This window comes from the organism of the source record quoted next, unplaced genomic scaffold (genome assembly GCF_019419815.1).
Source record: "Pyrus x bretschneideri cultivar Hongxiangsu unplaced genomic scaffold, Pyrus_bretschneideri_v1 Contig201, whole genome shotgun sequence".
Taxonomy (NCBI): Eukaryota; Viridiplantae; Streptophyta; class Magnoliopsida; order Rosales; family Rosaceae; genus Pyrus; species Pyrus x bretschneideri.
This window is the reverse complement of record NW_025999504.1, coordinates 170,836-196,451: the sequence shown is the minus strand read 5'-3', so window position 1 is coordinate 196,451 and position 25,616 is coordinate 170,836. Positions and strand designations below refer to the sequence as shown.

General features: G+C 37.7%; 1 long non-coding RNA gene and 1 other non-coding gene across 3 annotated transcripts; both read right to left on the bottom strand.

The window, feature by feature from the left end:
- Positions 1-1,408: 1,408 nt before the first annotated feature.
- LOC125477229 lies at positions 1,409-7,587 on the bottom strand. 2 transcript variants are annotated; one of them, XR_007258417.1, is made up of 4 exons: positions 5,147-7,587; positions 4,803-4,981; positions 4,582-4,677; positions 1,409-1,624 (listed from the first exon to the last, which is right to left on the bottom strand). It is a non-coding gene; the product is annotated as an uncharacterized LOC125477229 (long non-coding RNA). The 2 variants fall into 2 exon arrangements; XR_007258416.1 differs by having other exon boundaries at positions 4,803-4,906.
- On the bottom strand, positions 2,037-2,136 carry LOC125477236. The gene has a single exon (XR_007258419.1). It is a non-coding gene; the product is annotated as a small nucleolar RNA R71 (small nucleolar RNA).
- Positions 7,588-25,616: the final 18,029 nt, after the last annotated feature.

The following is a 25,616-nucleotide window of genomic DNA, read 5'->3' as shown; positions in this document are numbered from 1 at the left end:
AGCTCTCCTTTCTCTCTAAAATTTCGGCCACCCTTGAGGAAAACATCTAGCAATCTTACTTCCTCAAGGCCACTCATTTCTTCTTCATTATGCCTTGGTGTGGAGACTTAGATGTTCTCAATTTTGGGAACTTGGAGAAACCTTTTCATCCATCCAAATCCATGGATCTAAGATGCAAGGAATGAAGGGCCTCTCTTTGGGTGATTAGCCTTTGCTTATGCAAAGAGGAATCTACAAAGGTATTGATTTCTCAACTCACTTTGTTTTGAGTTGAGTCTTGGTTCACCTATCTACAAGGCTTTGAAGTTCATGGGTTAAGTTTTGTTTTTGAGTGCATATAAACATGATTCCGCCTTTTAATTGTTAATTGCATGTTGTTGATGTTGCTCAAATGAACTTGTTTTTTACAAATCTTCCTTCACTTTAGAGACAGAGGGAATTGCTAGGGTTCTTGGAGATTTTCTACTTTAAGGTGTTTTCATTCCTTTTATTCTTAATAATATTTTCCATGATTTCAATTATAAATATGCGTAACTAATTCCTTTTGCTAGGGCGAAGCCTTGAGCCTTAGCATGAAAATGTAATTTTTATTTAATTGCTTATGATTGATTGCATGCATACTTTGAATTATTGATCACCGTGATTAAAACTATCTAATTGTCTTAATGCTTGATCACCATTAAGATCTTTAGAAAAGTAATTTGATGCAAATTTGGTCGGAAGGTTCCCTGAATTGGCGTTGGCTTCTTGTGATTAATAATTGTAATTTCACTTAAGATGAACACCACATCTTAAGGATTGCATGGTTTTTCAAAGGGTTTTCATAAAGCATAATGAGTCTCTCATTTTTAGATTTGATCCGAACGTCCAGATGGGTTGCATTTGATATACATTCTATGTTGGAGGTTCCAAGTAGAATATAAATTAGGAAAACCTAGCCTTCAAAGTGGCATGTGTAGATCATAAGTAATTGGTAAAAAGTTCATAGGATTGCTAGGTGATGGTGGAACCCTAGTGCTTTCTTAATTTGATTTCTCCAAAACTTTTCCTTTTCTTTGAGCTTTAATATTGCAGATTAGTTTATTTTTATTAATTAAATTCGTTTTAATTTAAGTAGGTTATAAAATCAGTCATCTCAATCTCTACATTACAATAATTAATTGGAATTTGATTCGCTTCGAATTATTTAATAATCCCTGTGGAAAACGACCTTGCAAGATCTGTTTATACTACAATAACCTTGTCATTCTTGCAAATATTATAGGAGTTTTTAGCCCATTTGCATGTGTAGTAAAATCCATATCTAGAAATTGGCACTCCTGTCAGAGATTATTTAAAACAATTCGTTCTAATCAGATTTTCAGTTAGTTATTGTTGTATATACATATATAAAATAAAAAATAAAAAATAAATTTAATTTTCGTTTTTATTTTATTTTTACATATTACAGCAGTATAATAATGCAGATTACAACAATCTGTGCATGGTGAGTACACGATCAGTAGTGCAAAAATTATTTCAATTTGATCCAGAACCTGAGCAGATTTTAAGGAGAAGGGAGCAAAAATTGCAGTGGGTTCCTTCATTGCAGGGGACTTTTCAGCAGTCTTTATTTTCTGAGGATCTGCATAGCAAGGAAACAATGGCATTTGTTATTCCAGAAGTTGGTCAACCTTTAAGGGATTCATTAACAACTTATGCCACTAACATACCAAGTTGCATTACTTAGCTAGAAGTGGAGGAATGGTCTACATTTGAAATAAAGCAACACATGTTGAATATTCTACCTACATTTCATGGGTTCTCAATCGATGATCCTAACATGCACATTGCAAAATTTTTAATGGGATGTAAGAATATTTTGGTTAGAGGATTTTCAGCCGAATCTATTAAGCTCTGTTTATTTCCATACACTCTGAAAGATCAAGCAAGAAGATGGCTTTTCACACTTCCATCTGGAAGCATTAGCACTTGGAACCAACTTAGTGAAAATTTTTTAAGCAAGGATTATCCAGCTTCCAAGACTCTTTACATGAGAACTCAAATTTTATCTTTTGCCCAAAAACCAAATGAAGAGTTTCATGAGGCGTGGGAACGGTTCAAAGAGTTGATTAGAAAATGTCCACATTTTGGTATTAACAGTATTGATCAAATGCATATATTTTTCAGAGGGTTAAATATGACAACAAAAACTCTTGTCAACGCTTCATGCGGAGGTTCATACAAGGATAAAAATGCACAAAAGGCATGTTTATTATTTGAAAAAATGGCAATAGATACACAACAATGGGTAGTTGAGTAGTCACAATCTAGGTCTATCTTTGAGACATCTAATGGTTCTCCATATGTGTCGGCACAAATTGAAAAAATAGAGAAAAAGCTTGAAAGATTTGATGCAAAATTTGACATGTTACAAAGAATTCCAAATTCTCAGGTTGATGTATAGTAGCCATTACAAGCTGCTTGCAACATTTGTAGCATGACAACCCATGATTTTTTGAGTTGTCCACATAAAGCTGCTTATTCGGAGTTTCCAGTAAAACAAGTTAATGCATTTAATAATTTTCAACGTTGAAGAAATGACCCGTATTCAAATTTTTGCAACCCGGGTTGGAGAGATCATCCTAATTTAAAGTGGGATAGAGATCAGCATGTAAATTCACAATTTCAACAATAGGTACAACAATCTGCTGCACCTCAGGTTGCTTAGAAGATTGCAATTGAAAAATTAGCAAACACTACTAGTCAAGAAATCCAAAATCTACTTGCAGCAATGAAAAGTATGGAAAAACAAATTGAGCAGATTGCATTGCAAGTTTCAGAAAGAGCATTGGGTACTTTTCCCAGCCAGACAGTTCCAAATCCAAGAGGTTCAGATGATTGTTGTACAATACGGACTTTACGGTTTGGCAAAAGTTAGGACAACAGACATGAAAATTGCGCTGGATATTCGCGGGCAGCACCACAACCATAAACAAATTTGGGAAATTTTGCAAAATCTAATATTTTTGCAGATTATGCATTTTCTGCAGATTCTGGGCAACCACTAGACATATCCGAAAATACTGCAAAAGCTACCACAAAAACTGCAGGGCATGTTTATGTGCCTCCAATGCCTTATCCTGAAAGGTTGAAGCCTAAAGCTAAAGATCAATAGTTGATAGATTTTATGAACACTTTGGCTAAATTTCAAATTAATCTTCCATTAATTGATGCAATCAAGAACATTCAATCTTATGCCAACTTTCTGAAGGACGTTTGCACAAAGAAAAATAAGCTTGTGGATTCCAAAAAAGTGATTCTAATGGAATAGTGCAGCGCAGTCTTATTGCATAAATTGCCTCCAGAGAAGAAAGATCCATGAGGTTTTACTATCTCTTGTACCATTGGAAATTGTGATTTTAGTAGTGATTCAATTTATTTAAGTGCTAGTGTAAATTTAATGCCTTATTCTATTGGTTGACCCTTCAATTACCTATCCTAGATGAGTCATTAAAGATGTTATTGTTAACGTTGACAATCTATATTTTCCAGCTGATTTTATGGTGTTGGACGTGGATGAGGATTTGATAACACCCATCATTTTGGGCCGCCTATTCTTGGGAATAGCCTGGACTCTTATTGATGTTGAAGCCAGAACTCTAACATTCCAGGTAAAAGATCAAATGGTTGTTTTTAGATTGTTTGAAGCTAGCACACATCCAAGTGATAAGTAAGAATCCATGCGTGATGATGCATTAGATGGTTTGCCTCGTGCCAAATTTATGACCAAATCATCAACTGACAATATGCCCATAAAGACTCAAAATGAGTTTCATGAGTGTGAGAGCAAAGTGCAGCAGCACAAAGTTCAGCTGGTTGAAATGCAAAAATAAAAAACAAAACTAACTTTGTTGACAACCATCCAGGCCATCAGATTAACCAAAAACATCTGAATGCCAAGGGCAAGAATAAAAAGTTGCAAGGCAATCCAAGTTGTGACAAAATACAGACGAGTACAAAAGTGTGGTTGTTAAGTTCAGATTTCAAGTCAATTCTCGGGAGACAAGAGTCTTAGTGGAAGGGCTCTTATATGGTTAAGCAGGTTTTTCAAAACGGTAATGTGAACATTGAAAAAGAGGGCAGGGTTGTGTGCTCAAGGTCAAGAAGTATATACTAAAGCCATTCCTAGGGAAGTTTAGTACACACAAGTCACTAACTCTGAAGAAACCAGTGAACAAACACCAAGCTTCTGCCACGTCCAGTTACAGACTTTATAAAAAGCGCTTATTGGGAGGCAACCCAATTATCTAATTTATTTTTTTTTTTTTTTACCTTCTTTCATTTTATTTCATTAGCTTTAATTTCTAGCTACATTTAAATTCCTAGGCTGTCATTTAGTGTTAATTAAAAAAAATTTAATTTAAAAAAATAATTATTAGTATTTGCTTTTACTTGTTTTCTTTTCAGTTTACCGGTAGTATTTTATGCATTCTATCTCTGATTTCCACACTTGGGTTTTTGCAGACAGCAAACAAGACAAACAAGAACATCAACATCAACCACATTTGTGATTCACATAGTAGAGATGGGAAGTTATACCTTTCTGTTTTGCTGCGTGGCCATTCTTCAATGTGGGCCACTTGTTTGGTTTTTGGGATGTGACATCAAGCTGCCTTTGCCAATTTGGGTTATTTCCTGCAACACAACAATCAGGTGCACAAGTTACAGTGGAAATGGACCATATATCAACCAATAATATCACAACACAAATGTGTACATACATGCTGAGCATAATAAGAACAGAGGGATGAGTTTCATACCTCTTACAGTTACAAGAGCTTAACTGTTGATTTTTCCTTTGTGACTCGTTGGATCTGCAACTTGAGTGTTCATTTCTCTCGGTTATCAACTCAATCCGTGCTTCCTACACGCAGAAAGCAATACAATACGTGCGAGTTTCAACTATTCGAACACCAGTTCCATGCACACCTTACGCACACTTTAAATTCGACTGTTATTCTTCATGCAACTCAATAGATCTTAAACATGCACAACTAGCATAGTCCATTGCAAACATCAGAACACGGATGAGTGTAAAAATCACAGACAACAAGCAATTAAAAATTAACATAAGAACTGAAGTTTGGGGGTGCATGCGTTTTACCTGAAACATGGAGGAATCTTTGTTGATTAACCATGGATCTGGACCTTCTGGGTGTTGGTGTGTTCATACACGGCTAGGCAAACGGGGAGAAGTAGTCGCACAACTCGGCTCAAGTTCAACTAGCAGCCTACGAGTAATTATTTTGCCTCCCGGGAACTTACTACATACATAGCAGCTTTAGCATAGACGAGCCGACCATAGTGAAGAGGAATCGTGACCAGTAGGTCCTAACCAGGGGCATCCAAAAACCCTACTGCTCTGACAGAGGCAAATTCAAGAAGAAGTAGAGACCCTTTTAACATAGCGATTGTGCGGATTCCAGCTCATCCAAACCACAGATGAAGCCCTTTGTAGAGATATGGCTCACATGGGTAGATTATCCTTCATGGACGAGATTGAGAAGACGGAGCCCTTACTTAAGCTCAATACGCCATATTTCATCTTATTCAAGGGTGATAGAGACCTGAAAATGCACTTGAAGCATTAATGCAGCGTGATGATCCTCTACAGGGCCAACGATGCCTTAATGTGCAAAATATTCACCACTAGTTTGCAGGGCGAAATGAAAGATTGGTTTCATACCCTACATCTACAGTCCATCCGAAGTTTCGATAAGTTTTATGTATCTTTAACTAATGAGTACTCATACTGTCGATCGATCAAGAAGAAGTCCGATCATCTCTTCAACATCAAGAAGAATCCAAAGGAGTCGTTCCATGACTATGTCAAGAGGTCCAAGGCAAAGAATGTGAAGATAATCAGCTACAATGACTTAAGTGCTAGAACACTTTTGAAAAGGGACTCCTAGCAGATCATGCCCTATTCGGAGAATGATGATGAAGGAAGACCTGACTCTAGCTAACTCATTCGCTATGGCAGAGAAGTATGCACTTTGAGATAAGGCCCGATGGGAAATCAAGGCACCTAAGTAGCATCAGAAGGAGTTTGAGGCAGTCTAGAAGAAAGTGGATATGAAGTAGTCTTACAACCGAAGCAAGCAGAAGGCCAAGCGTGGAGACCTGTCCCTAACAAAAGGAGGCTAAGCCACCAAGGACTATACCAAGTTCTCAATCCTAGTCGACCAGATCCTCTGGGAATACTTAGAGAAGCTGGTGAATGAGGGTAAATGCTCAGATACCTGGACAAGCCAGCTGCGCAGCCTAGGAGGAACAACTTACCAAGACTATCAGAATGAACGACATCTTCGCCAAGTCGGAATACTTAGGGGCCACAAACAACTCTAAGAAGAGAAAGATCCAATATGCTATAACAATCTACCAGGTTCAGGCAGCATACACCAAACCTGGACCTATTGTTGGTTTCACCGAAAAGGATACTAAGGGAGTTGGCTTCTCACACGACGATGCTTTGGTAGTGTTTGTTCAATTGGCATGCGTTATAGTTGGCATAACGATGGTGAACAGCATCAACGTATTAAATCTACTTCGGCTATCCAACATTCAGACAATGGGCCTAGAGAGCATGATAATACGCCAAGCAAAGGTACTCACAAGATACAACGGACATACCTCAACAGTTATTGACAACATAACACTAAATGTGAGAACACCGCCAGTAGTTTCAAAGCAGAAGTTCACAATAGTCAGTGACTCGTCTCCTTATAACGGGATTCTGGGAAAGCCCTGGTTAGTGAAACTCGGCATCTTAACATCAATCGAGTACTAGAAAATCTAATTCCACATCCCAAAAAAAAGAGTTGGAGAGATCAAGTCTGACCCGGCCGCATCCTAACGATGCACGATGAAAATGCTAAAAGAATGAGCGAAAAAGTCCTTCACTCCTGTAGAAGCTGCCAAGGTTTAGAAGGACAAGCTTGCTACCGCATAGCAACCACATTAAGTGGATCAAGATGATGGCATTCAAAAGGACATACCAATAGAAGAAAAAGGATGGAAGCCAGAAGAGGACGCCCAATACATCATTCTTGATCCCGAGCAACTGAAGAAGACGACTAGAATCGGCTCACAATTAAGCATAGTTGCACTCAACCGTTTCCTTTCGTGCTCAATCAATCAATGCAACACCTTTTTCAAGGTCATCAAGAAGGCGCAAATAGACAAGTGGTGCAACGAGTGCAAGAAAGCATTTCAACACTTAAAGAAATATTTAACATTGCCTCCGCTACTATCCAAGTTGGAAGTAGCCAAGGAATAATACATCTACTTGCTAGTCTTAAATGTAGCAGTAAGCTATGCCCTCTAATGACCAGAGCTAAGGGCCAAACTGTTAATCTTCTACACTTCTAAAGCTCTCCTTCATACGAAAACAAGATATCCGAGGATTGAAAAACTAATTTGGCAGTTATTGCAACTTAAAAGCTCAAACCATACTTTCAAGCGCATATGGTCATTGTTCTGACTTAGTATCCCCTACGATCTATCTTACATGGTTTAGATGTTTCTCAACAAATGATGAAGTGGGTGTTGGAACTCGGCCAATATGTCTTGGTTTACTGATAGGAGCATATTTATGCGCCTTAGTTAGCTAGTTCTTATGCATTTTTGTTATGTTTTATTCGTTAAAGTAGTCTTTTAAGCTACTTTCATGTGTTTTCAGGTTTAAAGGACATATTACATGAAATGATGCAATTGGGAGCTTTTGGAGCAAAACTGAGCTGGAATGTGGTGTATGCAAATGGAGCACGAGGAATGAACGAGGTTGAAGGTCAAAGGAGCTTAAGAAATGAAGAAATGAAAGTGAAGAGCAAGGAAGTCGGAATTGGTAACCAAAGTTTCTAAAGTTGGAAGTTTCTATTCTTGGAGGTTTCCATTGTCGTGAGTTTCTATTCTTGGCTTTGGGCTTTTAGATGACCTAAACCCTAACCTTAGCCCATTTTAGAGCCATTGCCGTGGGCTTTAGCCCAAGTCCTTTCCCTTGCCATGCAAGGGGGGGCATTTTAGGCCCAAATCCATGCATTAAGCCCTTCACCCTAATTGGCCCAAATCCATGCATTAAGCCCTTCACCCTAATTCTTCCTCCTAATTAGTGCATCCCACCATTCCATTCCATAATTTCCATTAGTGCATCCCACCATTCCATTCACACTTAAATGCCCATTATCCCATTTTTTTTAGCTTTTAATTCCACACCATCCCATTATCCTTTACATCCACTAAACCATGCATCCACATTCACCTAAATAAACCCTAAATTACATCCACTAAACCATCCATCCACCATAATTCCCACCATCCACACCTTTTCCCATCCACCAAATACCTTAAACAAACATCCATTAACACCCATTCTCTTCCTATAAATACCCATTCATTCCATTCACCAAATCATCTCATTTTCCATTGTAATACACAAACACTTCCCCTTCTCCATCTTCTCCATTTCCACTCCATTCCACACTTCCATCCCATCAACCAACCTATCCTTAAACCTTGTGCTACAACAACGAGGAAGAGAAGAGTGCCTAAACGTTCATACAATTCAAGTTTGAGTTGTTGGAATGTTTAGGTGTTTCTTTGATTTCAAAGTTATGAGGAACTAAACCCCCTTTAGCTAGGGGGTGATTCGAAACTATGTTTATGTTTGTAATATGATTTGATTACTTTTAATTACGTTTCATAAGTTGTGAATTCAATTTGTTTAACTGTTTAATTGATAACCTATTTATGTATGTTTATTAAGAATGAACGCTTAATTTTCATGCATGAATTTGACGCTAGAATATAAGTGAGTTTCACGTAATAGTTATGAACTTATATTCACAAGTAGTGGAGGTTGCTTATAAACAATCGTGTTAAACATATTCTTGGCATAAGTTTCATGCAATCATAGTAACGAATGCCTCGTCAACACTTATAGTTTTCATGATGCTTAATGATTCTTGCTTGTATCTCTATTATGCAATTCATGTAGGGAACTTGTGAGGAATGCTTTGGATTGTCGTATGCAATCATCCAATTCATTAATTTAAGGAAAACTTGACGGTTAATTTAAGCGGACCTAATTAACCCGGGGCGTTGAGAATTCATGGTTTATTGAAAAGCAATTAGACATCGTTTTGTATGCAAGTATAACATATGTGGAGATGAACCCCTTAGCTAGCTTCCCATCCATTCATTTCCGTCAAATCCATATTTACAATTTGTTTTATTTCCAAGTTTCCATTTTTAGTTTAAAGTCGTCCAAATCCAATCCCCCTTTACTTTATTGTTCAATTTAGTTAGAAATCAATTTAGTTTGTGTTTTTAAAGCATTTTGAGTCTTTTGGTTTGTCTTAGTGTTTTAACGTTTAGTTTCACATTCTTTGAGTCTAGTTTAGTGTTTTATCTTGTTTTTACGTTTTTGAGTCAGTTTCCAAGGTTTTAGCAATCCCTCCTAATCCCCGGTCCAGAACGATCCCTACTTACATACTTACTACAATTGACGAAAAGAGGGTTTAATTTGTGCGCGTATAATTCTCGCATCAAATTTTGGCGCCGTTGCCGGGGATTAGCAACTTTGCTAATCCCTTGGTTCTTTTCTTTTTGGTTTAGTTGTTTTTGTTTTAGTTTCTAACTTAGTGTTGTTTTCTTTGTTTGTTGCTACTTTTGATAGTTGATTTAGTTCTCTTTCTTTGATGTTAGGTACTAGAGAAGTAAGAAATGGATTTTGCTAGCATTCAAGCTCAATTGGCAAATCTTACTTCTCAATTGTCGCCGTATGCCGAAGGGACCACAATGCAGAGTATCCCTACATTTGGTGCTTCATATAGGCAAGGATTTCAAGCCAATCAATGTCCACAAAGAGATTGGAGGGATCATTCAAACTCTATGTGGTGGGAAGCTCAACAAGTTCAACGTGAAGCATATTGGCAGCCATATGAGGAGTTCTATTCAAGACCTATGCAGCCACCACAACTTGATATGCAATATGTTCAATTAAATTCAAGTTCGTCAATAGATTATAATCAAATTCTTAATGAATTAAATTCTTTGGTGCAGGGGTCACAAAATCAAGCCACGGAGGCTCAACAAGAAGCATATTGGCAACCATATGAGGAGTTTTATACAGCACCTATGCAGCCACCACAACCTGCCCAAAGCAATGAAGTCCAAACTCAAAACAAGGACGAACAAAATCAAGACAAGAAGTTGGGTAAATTGGAGGAGCAAATTGAGCAGATTATGGGGTTCATGAAACAAATTCAAGAGCAAAGTGAACTCTCCAACTCAACTATTGAAAACTCGAAGGAAGATTTTGAAATCCACAATGCTATAACTTTGGGAAATGCTATGGAGGTTGGAACGGACCTTAAATCAAATTACAAGGAAGATGAAAGGTTGCAATTTGAGGAAGAGGAACACACGCAACCTATGACAAGGGTGGAAACACCTTTGCCGCAGGCACCTATTGCTCTCACGCCATCTAATTCAAGTAAGGTTGTTCCAAATTTAATTAATTCTAACCCCATTCCACTGAATGTCCCTATTCCTTGCAGGATCATGCAATCCAAGGAAGAAGAGGGTGAGAAAGGCATCTTCAAATCCTTTCCAAAGAATCAAGAGCAAGATGTGACTGGGGAATGTCTAGAAGAGGATATACTTGAGGCAAACAACCCCAAAGAAATTGAATTTTATGACACAGGTCAAGGACCAATCCTCACACCACATCTGGGCGAGTGCAAAGTCCCTGAAACGTTCAAAGAAGATGTGTTTATCCTTGAGTTCTTGTCGGAGCACACAGGTAAGCCGCCTCCCCGAATTTCAATTTTCTTTTATACTAATATGTTGTTAATGATCCAGGCACCCACTTTAGAATTTGAACCATTACCGGATCATCTCAAGTATCACCCCCCATTCAGAGATAAATTCCATGTCATGAGTCCTAAATGAGCTTAAGAAGGTTTCGTCCGGCTGCAAGACGTAAAAGAAAGCGCTACTTGGGAGGCAACCCAATACAGTGAATAAACCTTGTTCATTGATTTCCGAGTGATTGTAATTAAAAAAAAAAAAAAAAAAAACTTGTTCATTTATTTTTGAGAAATTACAATTGTATCTAAACATGGCAGAAAGATGGAGCCTTCACAAGGGTTGTGTACGTGAGGCCCCACTACATGGCAATACTCTCGGAGCAGGAGGTCTCGGAGCAGGAGGTCTCGGAGCAGAAGGCATCGGAGCAGAAGGCATCGGAGCGGAAGGCATCGGAGCAAGAGGCATCGGAGCGGAAGGCATCGGAGCGGGAGGTACCAAAGATAGATCATTCAAGGCCCCAAACCTTGGTGGAACGCTGGATGACCCAGGAAAGAGGTGCCTCTGGAAGAAAGCCGCAAGCTTTTGACGGTCATCAAGCTCATCAAGCTTCCTCTTCATGCCTGACGAATAATTGTTGGCAAGCACGTGCAAACTTCGGTTCTCGTACTTAAGCTGTTTGATCTCCTGCTTAAGACTCTCCACCTCCGCCATCAAGGATTCAACCTGACGGGAGCGAGCAAGAAGGCGTTGGCCCATGTTGGACACAGAGCCAGCGCACTGAACGCTAAGAGCCAAGGACTCTTGAACGGCCAACTCATCGGACCGTCCAGAAAGCAGCTGACTGTCTTTGGGAGTGAGGAGGTTCCGAGCCACTATCGTAGCCGTTGTGGGATCCGTCATCACAGAGTCCTCATCTGTAAGAGGGCCATGGGAAGATAAGAAAGACGGGCACCATACCTTACCCTGACGAGACGCGACCGGATCACTGCTTAGACTCAAATCTAAGCAAAGGTTCGATGGGTTGGATGAGCTAGCCATTGTTCACGAAGTTAAAAGAGAAGGGGTGGATGGAGTAGATTTTCAAACGGGCCAGAGACGATTTCTGGGCAATTTTCAAGTGTGCATGCTAGAGGTGATCAATCACCTCTATTAAAGGAGAGGCGTTCACCAATTCAGAATGAAGAGACACCACTCTTCAAAACCGGAATTTCCGGCGTAAAGATCGCCAGCTCGTCAGACGCAATCCCAGCTTTTCAGAAGACGCGTGGAAGGCGAGAAATCAGCTGCACACTTTAGCCGACAAATGTGGGAGACAAAGCCGAAAGCTCCCGGCTTTCCAGAAAGCGTGTGCATATTTGTCGAAAACTCCCCGCTTTGCAGAAAACGCGTGCCACTTGTCAAAAGATCTCAGAAAGAGCCGCATCCGCGCTACTACGTGTCGTTCAGAAAGCGAATGGCATCGTTCAGAAATTGAAGGGGCGACTGCTCAGAAATCGAAGAGGCAAATTGAAAGATCGAAGAGTCGTCACTATTTCAAAAAGCCAGATTTGCGGGATCAAAACGTTTGTCCACAACGGTAAAAGAACAGTACCACCACTTGCTATTGAATTCCCTATATATGTCGACCTTCATTTTTTGGCAAAGCAGAACTGAAGAAAATGCCCAACTCTTTCTCACCTCTGAGGGCGCACTCCCAGCAAAGCCTTTCAAAATACTCAATTTTTTCTTCTTCCCCAAAGATGATACCAGATGCCTGGAGTACAGATGACCCAGGAGGAAACGGTAGATGGAAGCATGTGCTGATTCATTCACCGCTTCTTCAAAAGCAAAGGTATCTCATATCATCAAGGTCAAAAGCAAAAGTATCTCATATCATGCTCTTTCCCTGTCCTTTTCTTTGTCCTTGTTCTTACTCGCATGGCAAAGTAAAAGAAGCAATCAGCCGGCACTTGGAGTCAGTCTTCCGATCTGGAACCAACTGCCTGGAATCCCTTCCCTGATTGCTTACCTAGCGTTGCTCTCGAGTAGTCATCTTTAACGGTTGATACATTTCCAGAGAAGGGACCACTTCTGCAAAGGGGAGCAAGTAAGGGAAGTGAAAATGATACATTGAAGCATGTGGAGACAAGATGCAACTGCATATGCGGAGCTATCCTCTAACCCTCTTCAATACGAATTGGAGAGATTGAACAAAGAAACAGATAAAAGGAGGAAGCTCAAGACCTTCGGGGGAGACCAAAAGAATTATGCTGCTCAGTTCAAGAGTAGCACAAAGGAAAATCAACGAGTGGAGGAGACCACAAAGAATCCTCCAGCCCAGTTCAAGAGTAGCACAAAGGAAGCTCAAGACCTTCGGGGGAGACCAAAGGAAGCCTCCAGCCCAGTTCAAGAGTAAGCCTGTGGAATCACCAAGATCAACCCACCCATTCAACAAAGGAAGACCGAGAAAGCACTCCAATTCCAGATTTGCGTCCCTAAACCCTTCTCTTTGTTAGTTACATTCTGCCATGTTTAGTATGTTTAGTTGCTGTATTATATGTTTTCTTTTGTTTGGTGTGTTTTAAGCTTAAAACATTGAGGACAATGTTTGATTTAAGTGTGGGGAGGTAACTAAGTATGTTGATGCAAATTTGTTGGATTTTATCACCCATAACTTCAAGTGTTGTTCCTTGCTGTTTTAAAATGTTTTTAAACTGTTTTAGTGTGTTTTGACTTAAAAATTCGAAAATCCCATAAAAATTTGAAAAATTGTTTTGAAAAACCCAAAAAAGAGTTGTTTTAAAGTTGTTTTTGTGTGTTTGTGTCGTAGGGTACCTTCCAACGCAATGATGAGGATTTGGTTTTTAATTGCATGATGGTTAAAGAAAGTTACAAACATGGAAGGACGTTTGATATACTCTTTGGTTTATGCTTGGTTGTCGTTATAGTTTACGAATTCACATGTAATCACAAATGATAAAAATTAGTTTTTGTAACATGCTTGAAGGAATGAACTTAAACAAACGATACATCCCTGTGAGACTTGAGCCTAAACGTTATTTGGAGAGTAATAATCTGTGCGTCATTGTTTTCTAAAGTCGTTGCATGATCTCATTATTCTTTGCTTGGTTACTACTTAGAAGGCGTTTCATCACTTAGTTCCAAATGCTAGAACTCATGCCCATTTCATTCAAAGCATGTCATTGATTTGCATACCACATATTCAAGATGAAGTTGTGTAGTGACCACCATCAAAGCCAAACAGCCATGTGCCCTTCACTCATTTTGTGTTTAAGTTTAACCCCGTTGAGCCGTGTTAGCCCATGTTCTTTGTTAACCCACATTATCCTCACCTAGCCTAGATTAGGACCATCCTTACCCTTGTTCTCGAAGCATAGTAAGCAATGAATTCCTTTTGATTAATATGTTGCAGAAAATAAGTGTGGGGGAAGGATTATTGATGTAAGTTTATGTGCCATAGGCACGGCTAAAAAAGAGTAAAAAAAAAAAAAAAAAAAAAAAAAAAAAAAAAAAAGTTGAAAAGTATTGGTTGTTGAAGTAAGGGCCCAAAACAATGAATTAGGCCCTAAGAGTTGTTTGAGTTTCCCCTATTTGTCTAAAAGTTGATTTTTGCATTCTAAGGGAATTCTAGGTCTTAATTTCATTGCTTTACTTGCTATTGCTTAAAGAACTTTTGTTTATCCCTACCTTTCCTTGTTAGCCAACACCCCAAGCCCCGTTACAACCCTCTACTTCTATCTTGAGTGTTGTGCATTTCAATTGTGGAGTTTGAATTTGGTATGAGCATATGGTGTCACTGGTTCTCGCATCTAAGTAGTAGCATTCTATTCATGAGATCATATCTAAACATGCTTCTTAACTCTAGAAATTGCATTCGTTGTGAAACATATATGTGAGCATTCGTTTTCATATCTACATCAATCTTCTCACATATGACTAGTTTAGGGTGTGGAGTTAGAAAATCTGAGTGAAAATAGAGTGTATATCTTGTAAGGAATTGAGGGAATTCTCTAAGGCATGTTACTACATTCAAAGCATTGTTTTAATTGATTACTTGTGAACAAGTGAGTAGTGGCTTTAATTAAGTATGTGCTTGTGTAAAGAGGACTCAAATCTGTAGGGATAACGATCTTTAACATGTCATGTGCATTGGAAATCCCTGAGGCGAACATTGGAAGGTTTAGTTTTTGGTTTTGGTTAGTTTGTTTCGTTTTGTTTTTCTTTCTTTTGTTTGTTTTGCTCGAGGACTAGCAAAAGCTAAGTGTGGGGGAATTTGATAGGAGCATATTTATGCGCCTTAGTTAGCTAGTTCTTATGCATTTTTGTTATGTTTTATTCGTTAAAGTAGTCTTTTAAGCTACTTTCATGTGTTTTCAGGTTTAAAGGACATATTACATGAAATGATGCAATTGGGAGCTTTTGGAGCAAAACTGAGCTGGAATGTGGTGTATGCAAATGGAGCACGAGGAATGAACGAGGTTGAAGGTCAAAGGAGCTTAAGAAATGAAGAAATGAAAGTGAAGAGCAAGGAAGTCGGAATTGGTAACCAAAGTTTCTAAAGTTGGAAGTTTCTATTCTTGGAGGTTTCCATTGTCGTGAGTTTCTATTCTTGGCTTTGGGCTTTTAGATGACCTAAACCCTAACCTTAGCCCATTTTAGAGCCATTGCCGTGGGCTTTAGCCCAAGTCCTTTCCCTTGCCATGCAAGGGGGGGCATTTTAGGCCCAAATCCATGCATTAAGCCCTTCACCCTAATTGGCCCAAATCCATGCATTAAGCCCTTCACCCTAATTCTTCCTCCTAATTAGTGCATCCCACCATTCCATTCCATAATTTCCATTAGTGCATCCCACCATTCCATTCACACTTAAATGCCCATTATCCCATTTTTTTTAGCTTTTAATTCCACACCATCCCATTATCCTTTACATCCACTAAACCATGCATCCACATTCACCTAAATAAACCCTAAATTACATCCACTAAACCATCCATCCACCATAATTCCCACCATCCACACCTTTTCCCATCCACCAAATACCTTAAACAAACATCCATTAACACCCATTCTCTTCCTATAAATACCCATTCATTCCATTCACCAAATCATCTCATTTTCCATTGTAATACACAAACACTTCCCCTTCTCCATCTTCTCCATTTCCACTCCATTCCACACTTCCATCCCATCAACCAACCTATCCTTAAACCTTGTGCTACAACAACGAGGAAGAGAAGAGTGCCTAAACGTTCATACAATTCAAGTTTGAGTTGTTGGAATGTTTAGGTGTTTCTTTGATTTCAAAGTTATGAGGAACTAAACCCCCTTTAGCTAGGGGGTGATTCGAAACTATGTTTATGTTTGTAATATGATTTGATTACTTTTAATTACGTTTCATAAGTTGTGAATTCAATTTGTTTAACTGTTTAATTGATAACCTATTTATGTATGTTTATTAAGAATGAACGCTTAATTTTCATGCATGAATTTGACGCTAGAATATAAGTGAGTTTCACGTAATAGTTATGAACTTATATTCACAAGTAGTGGAGGTTGCTTATAAACAATCGTGTTAAACATATTCTTGGCATAAGTTTCATGCAATCATAGTAACGAATGCCTCGTCAACACTTATAGTTTTCATGATGCTTAATGATTCTTGCTTGTATCTCTATTATGCAATTCATGTAGGGAACTTGTGAGGAATGCTTTGGATTGTCGTATGCAATCATCCAATTCATTAATTTAAGGAAAACTTGACGGTTAATTTAAGCGGACCTAATTAACCCGGGGCGTTGAGAATTCATGGTTTATTGAAAAGCAATTAGACATCGTTTTGTATGCAAGTATAACATATGTGGAGATGAACCCCTTAGCTAGCTTCCCATCCATTCATTTCCGTCAAATCCATATTTACAATTTGTTTTATTTCCAAGTTTCCATTTTTAGTTTAAAGTCGTCCAAATCCAATCCCCCTTTACTTTATTGTTCAATTTAGTTAGAAATCAATTTAGTTTGTGTTTTTAAAGCATTTTGAGTCTTTTGGTTTGTCTTAGTGTTTTAACGTTTAGTTTCACATTCTTTGAGTCTAGTTTAGTGTTTTATCTTGTTTTTACGTTTTTGAGTCAGTTTCCAAGGTTTTAGCAATCCCTCCTAATCCCCGGTCCAGAACGATCCCTACTTACATACTTACTACAATTGACGAAAAGAGGGTTTAATTTGTGCGCGTATAATTCTCGCATCATTTACCAACCTCGTATGACAATAAAAGCTCAGGACTTGGCAGACTTCATAGTAAAGTTCACTTCTGGTCTAGGAAACGCAAAGACATGGCCCAAAGATGCCCTCGAGCACCTCTTTGCCAAACCAATCCTTTTTGACAAAGACTTTTACCGCTTGCAGGTCGATGGTTCATCTAACTACAAAAGTATAGGAACAGGCTTGGTTCTCATCACCTTAGATGGCTCAATGCTTGAGCAGGCAGTTAGTCTAGGCTTCAAGGTATCAAACAACAAAGCAGAGTACGAGGCCTTATTGGCAGGCCTTCGAATGGCACAAGATCTGGCAGTCAAGAAGCTCACAATCTATTCTGATTCTCAATTAATCATTAGCCAAATTACTGGGAAGCATGCAGCAAAGCATCCAAGGATGGCACTATAACTCGACAAGGTACAAAAGTAGCTCGAGGCGTTTTAGACTTACACCTTCACATAGGTGCCACGGGCAAACAACGCTCATGTAGACGCCCTGGCAACCTTGGGCTCCACTTTGGACTACCAGCTCAGACACTTCATTCTGATCAAGTATTTGGGAAAACCAAGTATTAAAGAAGAACCAGTAACCGAGGTGTTAAAAGTCAATACAATCCCAAGCTGGCAAAATCCTATCATCAACTATCTAGTCAATGAGACATTCCCTGCAGAAAAATTAGAAGTTAGGAGGCTCTAAATAAAGGCAGCCCACTACTACATGTGGAACGACTTTCTTCTCCGAAGGTCATTTTTAGGCCCACATGTCATCTGCCTAGTGCCTCATGACGACTTAAAAGGTTTGAGCTTGATCCACGAAGGAGTTTGTGGAAACCACTTAGGAGGCTGATTCTTAGTAGAGAAGGTCTTAAACGTCAGCTACTACTGCTCCAATTGTGCATTAAGATGCTAACGAATTCATTCAAAAGTGTGACAGCTGTCAACGCTTAAAGACTGTACCCGCATTGCCTGCCAGTGAGCTCCGCCCACAAATAAGCCCATGTCCATTCATGCAGTGGGCAATCAGCTTGGTAGGGCCCATGCCACTTGCAACTAAGGCAGAGGCATGATAATCGTGGTTTCCAACTACTTCACCAAGTGGGTAGAAGCTGAACCCATGACCACCATTACTCAAACAGAGATAGAGCGTTTCATATGGAGGAAAATCATTTGCCGATTTAGCATTTCACAATTTATCATCACCAACAACGACCTGTAATTCAAGGGCAAATACTTGGCGAAGTTTTTCCATAAATATGGCATTAAACAACATATGTCTACGCCTAGATATCCCCAAGGCAACGAGCAGGTGGAAATTGTTGAAAATGTGCCCTAAAACCAATCATATGATGATACTTTATGGACATTTCACATGTTAAACTAATCTAGTTTAATATTAAGGGCAAACATTATTGTTTGAGCCGTCTCATATAAATGTTATATGCTTAAACGATAAGTCCAAGGAATATGTGATTGGAAGAATGCGATCTAAAGAAGTTAGATTCATGAGACCATTCTTTCGTTGACACATCCTAAACGTTCCTGATCATAGGATTGTCAATTGGGCATTGACAGTCCGTTAAGATCAGTACGTGCTATGTCTTCTCTCAGGGAGAATGACTAGTCTCGAGCCATTGGTGTGTGTGACATCAAGACAAGTACGTAGGTGCTCAATAGAGAACGAGTTCACTGAACACGATCAACGAAGAGTTCTCATATTCATGTCACATGAGAACTCATGGTTGGGATAATGCAAATTAGTCTTTTGACCTGAGGCATCACAGTTGTCTTGTGGTTAGGTCCTTAATCTTTGATTATGTCAAAGTCACTCCATCAGGAGGGTGTCCATGGCATCGTTGGGGTTAAGCCACTTAGTCATGGAGGCAAGTGAATGCGCAACAAGGGATCTCTAACCTTCAAACTGTTTGAGGGAGAATACTCTATGATATGATTAAGAATCTTTGGCCAAAGTATGAATGAGATTTAGGAATGTGTTCCAAATCACATTCAAGGTAATCATATAAGCACAAGACTCACATTGGATAGTAGACATGAATAAACTATCAAACCAAACAATGTGGTCAAGAGTATTGTATTAGAGAAAGACCGTATTGCATTTGTAATCCTAAAATTGAATAGGTTCTCCACCTCTTCTGATTAACTTGGGTAACCATGACATGCTGCTAGGCGTCAACCATGGTTTGTGGAAGCCCTAAAAGTGTATTATCACTAACGGGAGAATTGAAAGTAAGTTTCAATTCACAATCGATTAGAAAGAGTTTTAATCGCCCACTGCCTCGCTAAAAGGAACCTAATGGATCGTTCACCGAGTAAGGTAGAGTTTGAAGAAACAACGAAGATGAGTAAGAATAATTAAATGGTTTAATTATTTATCTAAGGCTAGGATTAATTAATATGTTAATTAATCAAACGAATAAGTTCGTTAAAGACCTCGGGTTAGTTTTGGGCCGCAAGGCCCAATGGGATTTGAATGTCAAGCCCATTAACTCAAGTTGTATGACAACTTGAATAAACAAAGGGCTTGAAAGCCCAATAAACCCTATAGGCTTGCCATGTTAGAAGAATAGGGCTTTTGGTCCATTAGGTCACTTATTTGAAGGGACTATATAAAGGACTTTATAGCCTAAAATTTACATATGGTAATTTTTGGGGAAAGGATGAGAACATAAGCTCTCATTTCTCTCTAAAATTTAGGCCACCTTGGAGGGATCATCTAGCAATCAAACTCCTCCAAGGTCACTCATTTCTTATTCATTATGCCTTGGTGATGAATCATTAGAGGTTCTCAATTTTGGGAACTTGGAGAAACCTTTTCATCCATCCAAATCCATGGATCTAAGATGCAAGGAATGAAGGCCCTCTCTTTGGGTGATTAGCCTTTGCTTATGCAAAGAGGAATCTACAAAGGTATTGATTTCTCAACTCACTTTGTTTTGAGTTGAGTCTTGGTTCACCTATCTACTAGGCTTTGAATTTCATGGGTAAATGTTTTGTTTTAAGTGCATACAAGCATGATTCCGCCTTTAATTGTTAATTGCATGCTATTGATGTTGCTTAAATGAACATGTTTTTCACAAATCTTCCTTCAAGTGGTATCAAGAGCCTAAGTCTAGTAGTTGGTGAATCCTTTTGGGTTTTGTAGTTCATAGTTTGTGATTTGAATGTTGTAATTGTTACAAGCTTTATTCTTGCTTCTTTGAATGTAAATTTTGTTAGAAAATTTGCCATCTCAAATGTTGTAGATGTAGTTCATATGAGCATGAATTTTGGAGCTAAAATTTGGTGCCATGTTTTTGGGGAAATTCGGCCAAATCCAAAGGGTGGATTTTTGGGTTCTTGTTTGACTTGTTAAAAGTGTTTTAAAGTGACTTTTGGAACCCCTATGTACCCTAGTATGGTTGTATGTTATTTCCCTTAAGTTTGAGTGGTTTTGGTATGTTTTTGGTTGAAGAATGTTCATGGAGCTCTTATGGGTTTTCATGGATGTTCTTCATTGTTCTTGATATGTTCTTGCCAAGAACAAAATGTTTGGTGTTTTGATTCAAAGTTTTGATTTATTTCATAAAGTTTTTGTTTTGAAATATTTCTTATGTTTAAATATATTAGGTATTTATTTTGAAAAATTAAAGAAATTTTAGTGGGTTGGTGTGTAATGATTTATTCCATTTCACACACCCCACTTACAAAAACTTTGAAATTTGAAATTTTTTTTAAACTTTGCTTCAATGGCCGGCCACCCTACTCAATTAGGGTCTTTGTGGGGCATTCATGCAATTACATAAAGTTTTGATACTTTTGTGTATTTGTACTTTGACCCAAAAGTTTACGTTTTTACGTAAAGGTCCAAAATCACTAAAAGGACAAATTGTTTTGCTCCTTTAATGAAGTTTTAGCTTTTGTGGAAATTTTTTGGGTTCTAGTTGTAATTACATGAAGTAGTGGACTTTTGTGTTTTTACAAAGTGACCCCAAAAGTTTAAGTTTTGCAAAATGGCCCAAAAGTTGAGGTCATAGCATTTTGGCCCAAATTAGGTAGAGAACAAAATTGTTTTGTCTCTTTAAATGAGAATTGGATTTTTATTTCATTTAGCTCCATTTAAATCAATTCTATGGATACAAAAACCAAATGAAAATGTTGCATTCAAGTTTAATTAGTTAAAGCATTAATTAATTAAAGAAAGGGTGATTATGAACCTAAGCCTACTATAATTGAGTTGTGTGAAAGGCCGTTTCAAATTTGTTTGAACCATGGGAATGTGTAGATTAAATTTTGGTTGTAATTTGATATGATCAATTGTTGTAAAAGAGCATAAGCTCTTCTTTACTTTAAAGTAATTTGATTTGATCAATTGTTGTAAAAGAGCATAAGCTCTTATTTACTTTGAAATACTCCTTTCTTGTTTTATTCGATATGCATGAAATTAGAGTAGTTGGGTCCAACGCCCAATAAGACAACACGCCTTAATGTGATTAAACGCGTAACTAAAATCAATCTCCATCCCTAGACCGAGATTCAACACTAGGCTCGTGTTGAATCGAATCAATGGTTCATAGTCATCCTAAGGCCCTAAGGCAACTATATAGTCCATCAATGAATGCAAACTTTATGTTAGTAGTATCATATACTCTTGCTTTAAAAAACCGTTTTAAAAGCTTAGTGGGAGTATTATATACAACTAAATCAATCAAATGCACCAATAGTTGTAATAGGACCAAAATGTTTTAATTGGATTAAAATGTATGTTTATATGTGATGAGACCTAAAAACCCTCAACCAAACTATTATTAAGTTGATAAGCGAGAGATGGTTTGAATATCTCTTCGTAGGCCTTCCACCGTGGTGGGCTCCAATCGTTTGTGACTCATGCACCGGCTTCACCCTATAATGGGGAAGTACAAAGTATGTGCTTACATTCAGGAGGAGTCCATAAACATATGATGAGGTGAGTGTAGACAACGAGTATGACCAACATGATATAATTCTGAGGTTGTGCTTGAACCTCTACATAAACTAAGCATGGTGGGAATAACTTAACTAAGTGCAATGGTGCCAACATGATATAATTCTGAGGCATTCATTCTCTAGAGGCCAAACTAGATGGGTAATTACAAGAGTTGTAAATGACTAAAGTGTTATTCTCTCATCATTATTTTTGCTAAACAATATGATATAATTCTGAGGTGGGCTTGGTAATGGTGAGTCTCCCATACCCTGCTAAGAGTTCAACAAAACTCTCGAATTCCGATGAGGGATATGGAATTTGCCAAAAATAGTGGGTGGTGCTATTTGATTTAAAGACCCGAATCAAATGGCTTAAAATCAATCAATTTATATTCGTTATGTATTTGTTTACCAATATATTTGCAAACGCTATCCAAAACTTGACAAGGAACTTGAGAAGTAAGCACAAGGGCATGGACACTTTATGTGCCATGATTCTTCACTTACAAATTGTTGTATGAAGAAATGAGAGTTGCCTTGAACAACTCTTGAAAGTTTGTTATTATGTTTAGAACATAATGGTTGGTTGACAAAAATAGTCCATTTATATGGACTTTTGATGATTTTGAATCATTGAGTGTTGAAATGTTAAACCACTTAACGAGACGGAAACTAGGCAAGGACTTCACCTTTGTGTCCCTATCCTAATGGTTCACTAAGTTTATTGCAAACTATATAGTGAACAATAACCGCACGCTCTCCAAATCGTTTGATGTGTATAACACATTTGAAATAAGTTTCAAGAGAGATAGTGGGAGTTTAGGGACCATGACTATTGTAATCAAAAGGAAAGTCAAATGAAGAAGGCAAAATAACTCCAAGGGAACAAACTTTCTTTATGAAAGGATGGACATTGGAAGGGGTATTTGCAAGAAATGTCTTGCAGGTGTCAAGAACACACCTTTCGAAGGTGTTGTAATATGTTCTTGAAATAGTTCAAAACAGTTGGTTCTTCTACTTGAATGCATGATTCCGTATTAGTAACTATGTTTTACAATTGTTGTAAAAGTGTGCTAATAAAAAGTAGAAGATTAATGAGAGAAGAGAAAGTACTTCACATTCGGAAAGTGAATAAAATATAGATCTCTGCGAAAGCGGATTGTACTTACTTCCTCATATGAACTACCAAAGAAATTGGAAAATACTAAAGATTGTCTTTACATTCCAATTTTAAGGAACTTAAATCTGTCACTATAGTAGAGATGGATGAATGTTTTGTTTGACAAAACATTGTTCTTTATTAATCAATAATTAGATTATTGTAATTTAATTGGTTGTCTCTATAGTAGAGATGATGTGGCAGTTTAACTGTTTAGAATACGATGATGCTTAAAACCCAAAAGGTTGCAAGGGAGTGACTAATCCCAACTGAGTTGTGACACCTCTAAAACATAAGTTACAAGTTGGTAATAGATGGATGCTTAGGATCGTTAGATCCGGATCCAATACCTTCTTGTTAAAATTGTATAGAGGTGAAATGTTCGAATCTTTATTCTTTTGGAAAGAAGAAAGAATCACAAAGTTGTTGAGGTTAATTCACTTAGATGTTAGTGGCACTTATCCACAACATAATACTACTCATGTTGTATGACATTCACCGAAGATCACTCTCGGTTGGACTATAGTTTATTTTGAATAAACACAAGTCCGAATACTTTGCAAAAGGTTTCAAAGAATTCAAGAAATGTAAGTAGATGAGTAAGACGTCTAAAGTATTTACCTCCTTAGATTTGATCCAAGGTAAAAGTAACACTTTAGATTAATTTCCTTGAAAAATATCAAGGAAAGTAGCATCGTAAGATAATGAATTTCTCCATTAGGAGAAGAATGAACATGAATAAGATTTAGTTCGTTGGACATTATCAATTACCCATATATATATGATATATACTTCTAAGACAACCTAGTTCCTATACCACAAGCTCCAAGGTTTATAAACCGTCTCAGTTGAATGGTTTGGACATAATATGGGTTTCCGAAACCATTATTAAGATAGTCTTGATAATATATGTCTAAAACAATAAATCACAAGACAGGTTAGTTTTAGAAATTCATCCATCATAGATCTTAGCAAGCTAGTGGAAGCTATAAGCGTCTTATGAGAAGATCAATTGTTTGATTTCTCATAAAGATGTAAATGAATCTTTTGTTTACTAGGTTTACAAAAGATTAGTGGGAGTTAATCATATTCTTAAATTTGAATATATATACATGATATATATTAATTTTGAAAATGAAAGGATTTCTTCATCGTTAAAGTTATGACTTTAAACATTCTATAATGATAGAATGTATATGGAAGACATAGTCTATATACATGGGATGGAAATCTATAATGATAGATTTCAAGATATAATTGGATTATATCAATCCCTAAAATAGACAATGAGATGCTAGGAAGTTTCTCATATGATGATAAACTTCAATTAGAATGACAATTCTAGTGAGACTAGGAAGTTGTTCTTCTCAAAGGGAATGTACCCTTTGACTCCCAAAGAAATAATGCGTAAATAGAATCCTTTATGCATACGCAGAAAGGTGATTTATGTATTTCATATTGTATGAAAACATTGATATAAGTTGTACCTATAACGGTACAAGATGATATCAGTGCAAGCCCAGGATCAGAACCATGGCAACTGTCAAGTGAATCCTTAGGTATTTAAGAAATACTAAGGATGGATTTCTCAAGAATGAGGAAGAATTAGAGTAACGTAATGGAAGCGTAAATGTATTAGATTATGAATCTAATTCATCATAGAATATCTCTTCATTATGAATGAAGTGATAATGAGATATCTCTTTATTATGACTAAAGAGATATTTGGGTGGAAACGTTAAAAGTAATGACTTTAATGTGTTCCATCATGTATGCAAAATATATTGCCATATAGAAGCTTACAACATTGTTGTTTGGATGGGAAAGTTCATTCATGAACTCTCCATTCGGTTCCAACCAGAAAGTGTATGACACTAATGGGGCGATAGCTCAAGCCAGGGAATCAAGGTCTCATCAAGGTCTGAACTCAAATGAGAGACTGAACCACATGATTGAGAATCATGTATAATGGTGACGTCGTTATTCTCAAGGTTGCTTCTATGGATAACATATAGATATCCATTGTCTAGGCCTACTACTCAGCCATTTATGAAATGACTATAGAAGAGGTATCATCACTGATGACTAAGCTGATTGGCTCTAGTGCAAGTGGGAGATTGTTAAAAATGTGCCCTAAAACCAATCATATGATGATACTTTATGGACATTTCACATGTTAAACTAATCTAGTTTAATATTAAGAGCAAACATTATTGTTTGAGCCGTCTCATATAAATGTTATATGCTTAAACGATAAGTCCAAGGAATATGTGATTGGAAGAATGCGATCTAAAGAAGTTAGATTCATGAGACCATTCTTTCGTTGACACATCCTAAACGTTCCTGATCATAGGATTGTCAATTGGGCATTGACAGTCCGTTAAGATCAGTAC